This window comes from Muntiacus reevesi, chromosome 10, assembly GCF_963930625.1.
Source record: "Muntiacus reevesi chromosome 10, mMunRee1.1, whole genome shotgun sequence".
In the NCBI taxonomy this organism is placed as follows: domain Eukaryota; kingdom Metazoa; phylum Chordata; class Mammalia; order Artiodactyla; family Cervidae; genus Muntiacus; species Muntiacus reevesi.
This window is the reverse complement of record NC_089258.1, coordinates 43,662,690-43,675,183: the sequence shown is the minus strand read 5'-3', so window position 1 is coordinate 43,675,183 and position 12,494 is coordinate 43,662,690. Positions and strand designations below refer to the sequence as shown.

The 12,494-nt window shown below is 37.8% G+C and overlaps 1 long non-coding RNA gene across 1 annotated transcript; it reads right to left on the bottom strand.

Annotated features, from left to right (window-relative positions):
• Nucleotides 1-4,466: 4,466 nt before the first annotated feature.
• On the bottom strand, nucleotides 4,467-12,084 carry LOC136176711 (uncharacterized). The gene is made up of 3 exons (XR_010664613.1): nucleotides 11,711-12,084; nucleotides 4,888-5,047; nucleotides 4,467-4,609 (listed from the first exon to the last, which is right to left on the bottom strand). It is a non-coding gene; the product is annotated as an uncharacterized lncRNA (long non-coding RNA).
• Nucleotides 12,085-12,494: the final 410 nt, after the last annotated feature.

Sequence of the window (12,494 nt, the reverse complement as noted above, 5' to 3'; positions counted from 1 at the left end):
TTTATTTGCCATGCAGTAATGGGGCTGAATGCCATGATCTTAGTTTTTTTTTTTTTTTTAATATTTATTCTTAAGACAGCTTTTTCACTCTCCTCCTTCACTCTCATGAAGAGGCTCTTTAGTTCCTCTTTGCTTTCTGCCATTAGGGTGGTATCATCCACATATCTACTGTCTTTGCTTAGCAAAACCCAAATATTGTTGAAATCCAATTCTCCCAGCTACTTCATGTCTGTACCAGTGCTGCCAAATATGACTGAAGAAAAGCAACTATGTTGACTAGACTATTTTAAATTCATGACCACTTACCTCCAACGGGCACTTAACTTCCTAGCAATTATTCTACATGTTTCTAGTCCATTAACTCTCTCAGTTAATTATTTTATATCCTTTCCTCCCTCTTCATAGTGGTTCATTCTCACTCCCTGCTGATGACCTGGCTTCTTATTTCACTAACAGAGGCCAGCTAGAGAGAATTTCCTAGCTCCTGGTACCAAACCCACCAGTCACAACATCTCTCCACAGGCCTCTGCCTTCTCTCCTAGGCTGTCCACACCCTCACTTTGCTCCTGCAATTTCCTTAGTTCTCTTACAGCACAGATAGTTTCTCTCTGGTGGATAATCACCACCAGCATAGATCTATTAATATATGATCTCCAAACCCCTCAAAACTAGAAAACAAAAAGGCAAAGACTTTCCTTTACCTGTGTCCCCTTCTAGCTATTGCACTATTTCACTGCTCCCTCTTAAAACAAAATACTTCAAAATAAGAATCTGCACTTGCCATCTCCAGTTCTCTCCATCTGAAGTCATTGCTATCAGGTTCTCACCCGTCACTCCTCCAGAGCTGACCCACTCTCTGTCCTCATCTTATCCAACTGCCAACAGCACTTGGCAGACTTGGTCACCCTCTCCTCCTTGAAAGCATTTTTTCCAGTGGGCTTCTAGAACAACATAAATCTCCTGCTAATACTACTACCTCAGTGAAATTTTTACTAGTTCCTCCTCATCTCCCAGACCTCCAATAGCAGGAATGCACCTGACCATTTCTCTCTTTTCAAGTGCAACTTAGGTATATAGTACTTACTACTCATAATCTTGGAGTGTCCATCCCTCAGACAGCCACATGGCTTGCTTTTACTTCCTTCTGGCTTTATTCAAAGGTCCCCTTTCAGGGAAGCCTTGCTCTGGTCACTTAAGATTGCAGTCCTCTTATCACCAACCACATAGGTACTCTCTATCCCCAGCCCTTGCTTTATTTTTCTCATTAGCACTAAGTACTGTCTAACATAATATACATTTTACTTCTGTATCTTGTTTCTGTCTTCCCATTAGAATGTGATTTCTGTGAGAGAAGGAATCTTTGCCTTCTTTGATCACCACTTTCTCCCCAGCATGTAGAACAGTACCAGAGATATAGCAGGTGCCCAACACATATTCATTGATTGAATAAATATTAACATCACTATGGTTTCATCCAGTGGGATATTACTCAGCCATAAAGAAGAATGAAATAATGCCATTTGCAGCAACATGGATAGACCTAGAGATTATCATGCTCAGTGAAGTAAGTCAGAAATAGGAAGATAAATGTCATATTATATTGTTTATATGTGGAATCTAAAGTATGACACAAATCAACTTATCTATGAAACAGAAACAGAATCACAGAAAGAGAAGAGACTTGTGGTTGCCTAATGAGGGGTGACGAAAGGATGGATTGGGATTTTGAGATTAGCAAATGCAAACTATTATGTATAGAATGAATAAATAATACAATCCTAATATATAGCATAGGGAACTATATTGATTACCATTATTATTCAACAATGGAAAAGACTATGAAAAAGAATATATACATACATATATATACAGAAGAAATGAGCACATTGTAAATCAAGGATACTTCAATAAATTAAAAAAAAATTAGGGTCTTCAGAGGCAGAGGCACTGGGTCTTCACTGTGGATCATGGCCTTCTCTTGTTGCAACTCAAGGGATTAGTTGCCCTGTGGCATACGAGATCCTAGTTCCCTGATGAGGGATCAAACCCAGGTCCCCTGTATTGGAAGGCAGACTTTTAACCACTGGACCACCAAAGAAGTCCCTAAAATAAAATTGAAAAAAAAATAGTAACACCAACTTCCCATGAATATGAGTGGGTCATCCTCTACCACAAAGACATGTGTAAATATTTAGTTTTTTATTTTCTGCCCAGGCAGAGAAATGTTGTTTATTTGATTATGAGCTTGTTAATTCATGTGTGTTTTTAGAACAGAGAGAAGTTGGCAATGAGTGAAGGCTCACAGTCACCATTCATCAAAGGCAACTAAAGAGCTTCAATCCCAGGTTTAGGGAACATTATCTTTCAATAGTGATCAGGGTCCTCAGATTGCAGGTCAAATTGTAAAGGAAATGTGTAAAGCCTATCAACACTAATGCTTTCACTGTTCACATCACCCACAATTAGTTCAGAATGGTAGAAAGCCATAAGGAGATTAAAAAAAAATAGTAAATTGGCCTGAAGTACAGACCCAAATGATTAGCTGTCCTGCCCATAATTTCGAAGACCATGAAATCTATAGCTAACAGAAGAACTGGGTAGACTCAGGAAATTCCTGGTATCCTTCCAGTGGCCATTATTTTGGAAAATATTCCTGTGTTAAATGGTAGCTTGGTACTTAATTACAAAACATTACTGAAATATTTTGAAGATTTCTAACCATAGCAACAAGACACCTAAACAACCACCCTGCTAAAACTGAGCGTTAATCTACTAACTAAAGATGGAACATACACTAAGATTAATCAGAAGAAAGAAGCATCACTTGAGCTTCTGTGGAGGGGTACATGCCAGCTTGTACTTATTACCTACATTCCCTGGTTTTCTTGAACTTTCCACCTCAAGAAAATGCGTGTCCTAAGGGCATATACCAATTTCATTCACTTTTAACCTTAAGAATAATTTGGTGGATGTTTTATATTGGCTCATTAGTTGCCCTCCAGAGAAGGCAATGGCATCCCACTCCAGTACTCTTGCCTGGAAAGTCCCATGGATAGAGGAGCCTGGTGGGCTGCAGTCCATGGGATCGCTAAGAGTTGGACACGACTGAGCAACTTCACTTTCACTTTTCACTTTCATGCATTGGAGAAAGAAATGGCAACCCACTCCTGTGTTCTTGCCTGGAGAATCCCAGGGATGGGGGCGGGGGGGGGGGGGCGTGGTGGGCTTCCATCTATGAGGTTGTACAGAGTCAGACAACTGAAGCGACTTAGCAGCAGCAGTTGCCCTCTGGATGCTTAGTGATACTTATCAAGCGCAAGAGGCTGGAAGTGGGCCATTTTGTGAGTAACATAAGAGTGTGCAATTTTAAAGAGAAGAACTCTGTCACTGACCTCTCCTCTACAAGGAAAAAAACAGGAAAATTACCTAGCTTCTTCTATTAAACAACAACAACAAAAAAGCCTTATTTTCACTTGAACTTTAAAGACACGGTGAGTGTGCTGATCCCCTCTCCTCTGGCAAAGAGACCGAATGGTGAGGTCGGCTCCTCCATGCAGTCACCAAGGCAGTGGTCCCACTGTCTCTTTCAAACGTGTCGGTTTGGCCTGGGATCTTGCCTTCAAGGTACAGAAAACGTGTCATTCCAAAGTGAAAAGGATCTTTTACCCTGGAGAGAAAAGAAACAGATAAATGTTTGGAAAAAAAAATCAGAATGATTGATTCATTTGTCTTGATTATTGTTGTATAACTTTTCAGTTCTGTTCAGTCACTCAGCATGTCCGACTCTTTGCAACCCCATGAACTGCAGCACACCAGGCCTCCCTATTCATCACCAACTCCTGGAGTTTACCCAAACTCATGTCCATTGAGTCGGTGATGCCATTCAACCATCTCATCCTCTGTTGTCCCCTTCTCCTCCTGCCCTCAATCTTTCCCAGGATCAGGGTCCTTTCAAATGAGTCAGCCCTTCACATCAGACAGCCAAAGTATTGGAGCTTCAGCTTCAGCATCAGTCCTTTGAATGAACACCCAGGACTGATCTCCCTTATGATGGACTGGTTGGATCTCCTTGCAGTCCAAGGGACTCTCAAGAGTCTTCTCCAACACCACAATTCAAAAGCACCAATTATTTGGTGATCAGCTTTCTTTATAGTCCAACTCTCACATCCATACATGACTACTGGAAAAACCATAACCTTCACTAGACGGATTTTTGTTGACTAATGTCTCTGCTTTTTAATATGCTGTCTAGGTTGGTCATGACGTTCCTTCCAAGGAGTAAGCGTCTTTTAATTTCATGGATGCAATCACCATCTGCAGTGATTTTGGAGCCCCCCAAAATAAACTCAGCCACTGTTTCCACTGTTTCCCCATCCATTTGCCATGAAGTGATGGGACCAGATGCCATGATCTTAGTTTTCTGAATGTTGAGCTTTGAGCAAACTTTTTCACTCACCTCTTTTACCTTTCATCAAGAGGCTCTTTAGCTCTTCTTCACTTTCTGCCATAAGGGTGGTGTCATCTGCATGTCTGAGGTTATTGATATTTCTCCTGGAAATCTTGACTCCAGCTTGTGCTTCCTCCAGCCCAGCATTTCTCATGATGTACTCTGCATATAAGTTAAATAAGCAGGGTGACAGTGTACAGCCTTGACATACTCCTTTTCCTATTTGGAACCAGTCTGTTGTTCCGTGTCCAGTTCTAACTGTTGCTTCCTGACCTGAGGTCAGGTTGATGCTGAGTCACTTCTGGGGCTCTGCCCTGCTCAGTGCACCCAGTTCCAATCTCTGTCAGAGCTGGTGGCCCCTTCCCAGTCACATGGAAATCAGCTCCCCTGGAAGCTAGGCACCCTCGCTCAGGTACAAAAGGCTAGCCTATCCCACTTGCCTGAAATGGAAGCCAGTTCTGTGGTACCATCATGCTCTGATGCTCCCCTGAGAACCAGGCTGAGGACAGTCTCCAGATGAGAACATGTCCAAATTCATGTTTAACTTTCTTCCTCTTGTCCTGTCCAGTTCCCCTCACACATCTTCTCCCAAGAGCACTCCTTAAATAAATATAATAAATAAATAATCTCTTAATTAAGATTGATTCATTAATCTTAATTTAATTAATTAATGTCTTGACTAATTTAAATTAAGATTTAAAATAAATCTCTTAAATAAGAATCTTAAGTAACAACCTCTAGAGCTTCCCTGGTGGTCCAGTGGTGAAGAATCCACCTTGCAAAGCAAGGAACACCTCTTCAATCCCTGGTCTCAGAAGATTCCATTTGCCTCAGAGCCACAACTATTGAGCCTATTCTCTGAAACTTGAAAGCCACACCAACTACTGAGCCCACATGCAGCAACAACTGATGCCCATGCACCCTAGAGCCCATTCTCCACAACAAGAGAAGCCACCACAATAAGCCTGCACACCGCAACTAGGGAGTAGCCCCCTCTCTCTGCGACTACAGAAAGCCTACGCATAGCAACAAAGACCCAGAACAGCAAAAAATAGTAATAAAAATATTTTTAAAAATCCCCACTGCAGACTTTGTTCTAGGGACCTCACCCTATGAAAGCCTCTTGTTATTCATAATTAGCATCAGCCACAATTTATTGCCTCTAAAAATTCAGCTTTACCCAGTACCTGAGTGAGTGAGTGAAAGTTGCTCAGTTGGGTCTGACTCTTTGCGACCCCATGGACTGTATAGTCCATGGAATTCTCTAGGCCAGAACACTGGAGTGGGTAGCCTTTCCCATCTCCAGGAACTCTTCCCAATCCAGGAATCCAACCCAGGTTTCCCACATTGCAAGCAGATTCTTTAACAGCTGAGCCACAAGGGAAGCTCAAGAATACTGGAATGGTTAGTCTATTCCTTCTCCAGCGGATCTTCCCCATCCAGGAATCGAACCGGGGTCTCCTGCATGGCTGGTGGATTCTTTACCAATTGAGCTATCAGGGAAACCCACACAGTACCTAGCACCTTGTAATACATCCCTTTCTTTATAAACTGAGTATTAGATTCCATGGTTTGCACAAAGCACTTTGACCAATACAATGATTCACATCAAAAATAGTTGCAGCAACAAACACTCAAGGGAGTGAGAGTCTGGTATCCTTAGGGGTGAGATTGGTCATCCTCTCTGGTTGAGTTTGAAGGCAATGAAGATCCTGTTAGTAGCTAAGGATGATATGGTGAGGACTATTCCTTTCTTGATTTTATTTTTTAAAATAATATAATGAGAACCCACGAGTTTGGTACTCATTCCAATGGCTAAACTATTATCAGTAACTTAGGTCTACCATGCACTCCTCTCCCATCCATTACTCATGCCTCCCCCAAGAGGTCACAAATATCTGAGGGTTTTATCGCACATGTTGATGCCTAAATAAGATATTGTTTTATTTGCTTTTGATCTTAGTGAAAAGAGTAGTCTTTTGACACTTGCTTTTCCACTCAAAATTATAATTATGAAGATTGGCCATATTGTGGCACAAAAAGGAATATCATTTTCATTTTTACTGCTGTGTAGTATTCCATGTGTGAATACACCACAAACCATCCATTCTGTGGTCAGTGGGCATATGAATTGTTCCTTTTTTCCTTCTCTCTTACAGCCAGTGTTACTAGCAACTAGTTTGTTCTCTATATCTGTGAGTCTGTTTCTTTTCTGTTATATTCACTACCTTGTATTTTTTAGATCCCACCTATAAGTGGTATTGTACAATATTTGTCCTTCTCTGTCTGATTTATTTCACTTAGCATAATGCCTTCCAAATCCATCTATGTTGTTGCAAAAGGCAAAATTTCATTCTTTTTTTATGGCTGAGATGTGGTATATATACCACATCTATAAAGTTCTATTTTCTTTACCCATTCATGTATTGATAGATACTTAAGTTGCTTCCACATCTTTGCAATGATAAATGATGCTGCTATGAACATTGGGATGTATGTATCTTTTTTAATTAGTGTTTTTTTTGGGGAGGGGGATATATACCAAGGAGAGGAATTCTTGGTTCATGTGGTAGTTCTATTTTTAGGTTTTTGAGAAACCTTCATACTGTGTTCCACAGTGACTGTACCAATTTGCATTCTCATCAACAGTGCACAAGATTCTCTTTCTCCACATCTTCGCCAACATTTTTTATTTATGTTCTTTTTTGGTGATAGACATTCTGCAGATTTGAGATGATATCTCATGGTGGTTTTGATTTGCATTTCTCTGATTGATTAGCGATATTGAGCATCTTTTCAAGTGCCTCTTGGCCATCTGCATTTCCTCTTTGGAAAAATGTCTATTCAGGTCTTCTGCCCGTTTTTTAATTGGGTTGTTTGATTTTTGTTTTTGATGTCAGATTGTATGAGCTGTTTACATATGTTGAATATTAATCCCTTACCAATCAAATCATTTGCAAATATTTTCTCCTATTCAGTAGGTCATCTTCATTTTGTCAATGGTTTCTTTTGCTATGAAAAAGCTTTTAAGTTTCATTAGGTCCCATGTGTTTATTTTTGCTTTTATTTCCTTTACTCTCGGAGGTGGATTAAAAAAAAAACACTGCTGCAATTTACGTCAAAGAGTGCTCTGCCTATGTTTTCCTCCAGGAGCTTTATAGTATGTTGTCTTACAGTTAGATGTTTAATTCATTTTGAGTGTATTCTGGTGTACAGTGTTAGAAAGCGTTCTGATTTCATTGTTTCATATGTGGCTGTCCAGTTTTCCCAGCACCACTTATTGACAGATTGTCTTTCCCCATTGTACATTGCTGCCTCCTTCGTGGTAGATTAACTGAACACTCGTGTGTGGGTTTACTTCTGGGTTGTTTATCCTGTGCTGTTTATCTATTGTGTCTGTTTTTGTGCCAGCACTATAACAGTTCTTGACTTTTAAACAATATAAAGTTCTTTCTAAAGATACCTAGTTAGCATACTTTCTCTGAAAAACTGCGTTAACTATCACCTATTTTCATATTCAATTATTCAAAAGTTCTTTGTCAGTGTTTTTGTACATAACAGCTTTCAAATCATCATCAATTACTAAGTATTTTACTCATGAAAAATGGCATATATATTTATAATTCAACTGACTGATAGAATTTCAACATATAAAGCAAAAGAAGGACATTTTAACTGAATTACATCTTAAATAACACTTACATTTGAAATCAAATATTCAGACATTAATAATCAATCCAAGTAATGTGGCTACTATTGTAATGTTGACAAGATGTGATAGAAATATACACAGTGGGTCACACACAAGTTCAAGGATGTCAGAAAGGATATTGAAGAAGGTTGAAGATGATTGTTTTGGGGTAGTGGCATTAAAAAAATTGGGGGCAATTAAAAAAAAGTTAGGACTTTCTGCATTGATTTTTATGAGGAATATATGGCTTTTAATGATCATTTAAGAACCTTTTTACAATCATGGTATCAAGAATTATTGACACTTAACCACAAAGAGTATTTTCATGTTACACTGCAATGTCGACGAAATATAGCACAAGATTAAAGCTGCACTTGGCATAAAGATCTGACTTGGTAACATCTCTCTTAATAGCAGGCAGTTACATGACTTTTTTACTGGCATATAATTTAGATACAGTGATGAGTACAATACCTATTTTAAATACATATATCCCATAGAATCTCCACCCAGATCAAGAATAGAAAAAGTCCAGCCTTGAAGAAGACTCCCGTGGCTCCTGAAAGTTAGTACCACTTTCATGGATGACCTCTACCTGGCCTCTCCCACTGTATTGGTTAGTTGTGCCAGTTTTTAAACTTCCTATAATTGGAATAATACTGGATAGCCTCTTGCATCTGATTTCTTTTGGTCAAAATTATTGAGGTTCTCTGTGCTTATACTGCCCATACGTTGTTCCCTTTCTATTGCTGTGTAATATTTCATTGTATGGACACATCACATGTATTTCCTCCTCCTACTGCTGCTGGACTTCTGACCTGTTTCCAGAGTGGGTGATCATGAAGACAGCCACTGTGGACACATTTACCCAGGCCTTCTGGTGGACAGAAGCACTCCTTTCCATGGGGCACATATTCAGGAGGAGAATTGCTGGTCAGGGGTAATATGTATGTTTACTTGTAGGAAATATTGTGGGAGATTTCCAAAGTCGTTGTAGCAGTTAACACTTGTACCAACAATGTAAGGTTGTCCTGGCTTTTCCTCATCCTTGACTTTAAGATACATGGTTCTGGGACTTCCCTGGCAGTCCCGTGGTTAAGACTCTGTATTCCCAATGCAGGAGGCAAGGGGTTCAACCCCTGGCTGGGGATGAAAATCCCGCACGCTGCAGACCAAAACATAAAAGCCTACCTGAGTCACTAAAAGTTAAATTTTTCATAAAAGCATGTATGATTTTGAAAAGACTGAAAAGAAAGTTTATCATTTTTAAATTTGAGGGGTATATATGTATAGAAAGTAAAAGATATCCTCTTGTATATCTGATCTTTTTTTTTTTTTGGATTAAACTCAAATGAGTCCGGAAACTAACAGAATCACCATTTTCATAATTTGGGTTGCGAAGATTAATTAATACCTTTAAAAACAAATCCAATGAAATTGGTTAGTTTCTTTATACAAAATTTACACTTATACAATTGGCAGTGATATTCTTAGCATATCATCACAAAATTAAAAACTATTTTGGTTATGCATATACTTTAATTACATTCTGAAAGCTATAAAATTATGTTAAAATGTTAAGATACCATAAACATGTTTTCAATTTAATATTCCAAAAGATGATCTATCAAATAAAATACTAAAAAGTTAAAATTTCAGTTAGAAAGAAAAACTTTTTGATGTTAAGAAAAAATAAAATTTGTTTTGAGTACAATATTTTACAAGGAAACACGACAGAAAAATTTAAACTGCTTGATTTCAGTATTTGCCAGGGAAAACTTCAGAACCAACTCTAACTCTTTTAAAAATAGATGCTGAAAAGTTTATAGAAAGACAGTGGAATAACATCATAAGGTATTGCTTCTAAATCAAATCCAAAGGTAAAAAAAAATTTTTTCAGAAGCCAAACTAACAAGAAATATTTTTTGCAAAATTAAAAATCTTGGATATTTGCATATCTTTTAATCTAGGAATCTCACTTCTATGAGTATGATTATGGAAATAATTAAAACTGCTTGCAGAGATAGTGCAGAAAAAAAGGTAAAGGAAGTGTTGTTTATAACAGAAAAATATTATACATTTAATATTTTAAGACATTCAATATTAGACATTTAAGATGTTTAAGACTACTTAAACATTCCAGTAGAGAAAATTACCTATATTATGTTTAATTTACATAAAATACAGTTTAATATGCCACAATTAATAAACACTACAATGTTTATTAAATTAAAAATTACAGTAGTGTTTATTGCTATATGATGATATTATGAGTAATTTTTGTTTTAAATTTTCTTCTTATATATGTTTTCTTGTTTTTAAAGCAACATGTATTTTAGGGAGAAAATAATAATAATTTTCAAAAATATTTTTAAATTGCAATTCTGAAGGGAAAGAGACCAAGAATTCAGTGAAGAAGATTATAATGACAGAAACACCAGCATATCTGAAGAAGGCATTAATAACCTGATAACTAATTGCTGACAAAATGAAACATACCACAAGCGCAAAAGAGTTTTCTAAAATTTCAAACACTAAATTGAAGCTAAAAATATCAAAGGAATTTATTTTAAAAATGTTTTAGCAAAGAACCAACAGTGTTTTTTGTTTGTTTGTTTGTTTTTTTAATTTAATTTTATTTTTTTTTAAGTATATAATTTATTTTTTTTCTTTTTCTTCAGTTATATCTGATCTTTTAAAACAAATTATCAGAGGATAGTTGATTTACAATGTTATATTAGTTTTGATCTTAATAACATAAAAATAATACCTCTAAATTATGTCTTATATTAGAGTTAAAATACATTCAATTAAGATTTTGAATGAAATTTTCTTTTTATTATTTCTTTTGAGGGGAGAAAAAGACTGAAAATACCAAGAATTGAAAAACACACGAAGTCTTTGTGACAGTGGGTTTTGCAGTGTTGTGCTGGTAACTAATTAACAACTGGCTCATTAGGAAAGAAAGTGTGATTTGTAGAAGTTGCCAATTTCTGTGGGATAAATACTTTTACCATGACTGACTCTCACACATTGTTGGTAGGAGTGTAAATTGCAACAAACACTTTATAAAACCATTTGATGAAATCAGTTAAAGTTGAATGTATACAAATGCTGGGAAACCGCAATCCCAACCCTAGGTACATGTACCAAAATATTTATATTTTCAGGTCATCAAAAACTGAAAAACTAGAGTGAATAGATAGTTGTGTATTCAAGCAATGGAAACTATACAGCAATATTAACGGATAAGCTGCTCTTACACATAACAACATGAATGAATCTCACATATACAAAAGTATATATATTGTATAATTCTAACTATAAAAAGTTCAAAAACAAGCAAAACTACTGTGGGGGTCAGAAGTCAGGGTAGTGGTTGCTTTGAGAAGGACAGAGAAGGTAGTGATCAGGAGCATCTTTCCTGGATGGTTACTGTATGAACTGAATGTTTGTGTTCCCCCAAATTTATGTTCAGTTCAGTTCAGTGTTTATGTGTTAAATTTTGTGTGTTGAAACCCTAACCCCTAATATGATGATATCATTACCGAGTCCAAGCTCACACTGCTTACCACATGACAGGTGTCCCAAAGAACCATCTTGCCCGGGTGAGAATTCAGGCTTCTTTTATACTGAAAGGGTAGGGGATGTGGCTGATTGTTGCAAACTTCTTGGTGCTGACCAGACCCCAGCGGGAATGTGATATCCTTTGATCTTGTCCACTCTAGGTCTCGTCACCATATTCCTATAAATCTCCAAAAGAGAAAAATTATCTCTATATCAATGAAAATTGTTATATCTTTAATAGTCTAGCCTGGGAGTCAGAGCCCTGAAAAGGAGCTATGATGTGTGTTTCATGCTGTAGGCGGCATTCCTTTCCAGGGTGCAGAGCCAGCAGAAGTAAGCCCAGGAAACAGAGCACAAAGGATAGAGCTAAAGCAATAGCTCTGATATGGAGTCAGGTTTGTCCTCTGTTACATTATGGGGTGGGGCTTGGGGGAAGTACGTGCGTGGGTTTAGATGAGTTCATGATGTGAGGCCCCCATAATGGGATTAGTGTTTTATGAGAAGAAACCAGAAACTTTCTCTCTCCATCATTCTCTCCCTCCCTCTCTCTCTCTATCCCTTTGTCCCTCCCCACCATGTGTACACACAGCAAAAAGGTGACTTTCTGCAAGCCAGGAAGCCAGGAAGTAGGCTCTCACCAAGAACTGAAACTGCCAGCACCTTGATCTTGGACGTCCCAGCCTTCAGAGATGTTAGAGATAAATGCTTGAAGTTTGAATCTCCCTGTGTATGGTATTTTGTTATGACCTAAACAGACTAAAACAGTTATGTTTGCACAGATGTGTTCAA